The following is a 707-nucleotide window of genomic DNA, read 5'->3' as shown; positions in this document are numbered from 1 at the left end:
GGTGGGGGGGACCGCCGCACAGAGACAACGACCCTCTCCCCAGAGAGGCAGAACCCCCCTCCCCTCAGTCTGAGCACAGGGAGTGAACTTGAAGGCTATAAGGAGGCCAGCACCTAGGCCAGAAAGGCTAAAAATGGAAAAAATGTAGATGGGTAGGCTTTTACCTCCCCCCACGTAGCGTAATAGATGGCTTCGCCCGACCAACCGCCGGCCCCGGGTCTCCGCCGGAGCTCGCGCACTTTTAAAATGCGCGAGACTAGCGCAGGGGCTCGGCCGGACCGGGCGGGGCGGGGCGGGGCCGAACCGGGCTGGGCGGGGCTGGGCCGGGCTGGGCGGGGCGAAGGCCCTTAGGCCATCCTGACCCTCGGGAGACTGGGAGAGGGCTGTTGAGCCCAAGCCATTTTTAACCTAAGCCCAGCCAGGTGCGTCCTCTATTCTCCCGCAGTCAACATCCACACCTGGAGAGAATAACTTTGTTCTAAAGAATAGCAAGCATAGCACCTACTGTGTACTGCTGCTGCTGCTGCTAAGTCGCTTCAGTCTTGTCCGACTCTGTGCGACCTCATAGACGGCAGCCCACCAGGCTTCCCCGTCCCTGGGATTCTCCAGGCAAGAACACTGGAGTGGGTTGCCATTTCCTTCTCCAATGCATGAAAGTGAAAAGTGAAAGTGAAGTCGCTCAGTCGTGTCCGACTCTTAGCGACCCC

The sequence above is a fragment of the Bos mutus genome, chromosome 16 (genome assembly GCF_027580195.1).
Source record: "Bos mutus isolate GX-2022 chromosome 16, NWIPB_WYAK_1.1, whole genome shotgun sequence".
In the NCBI taxonomy this organism is placed as follows: Eukaryota; Metazoa; Chordata; class Mammalia; order Artiodactyla; family Bovidae; genus Bos; species Bos mutus.
The sequence above is the reverse complement of the archived record's forward strand: the minus strand, read 5'-3'. Positions refer to the sequence as shown.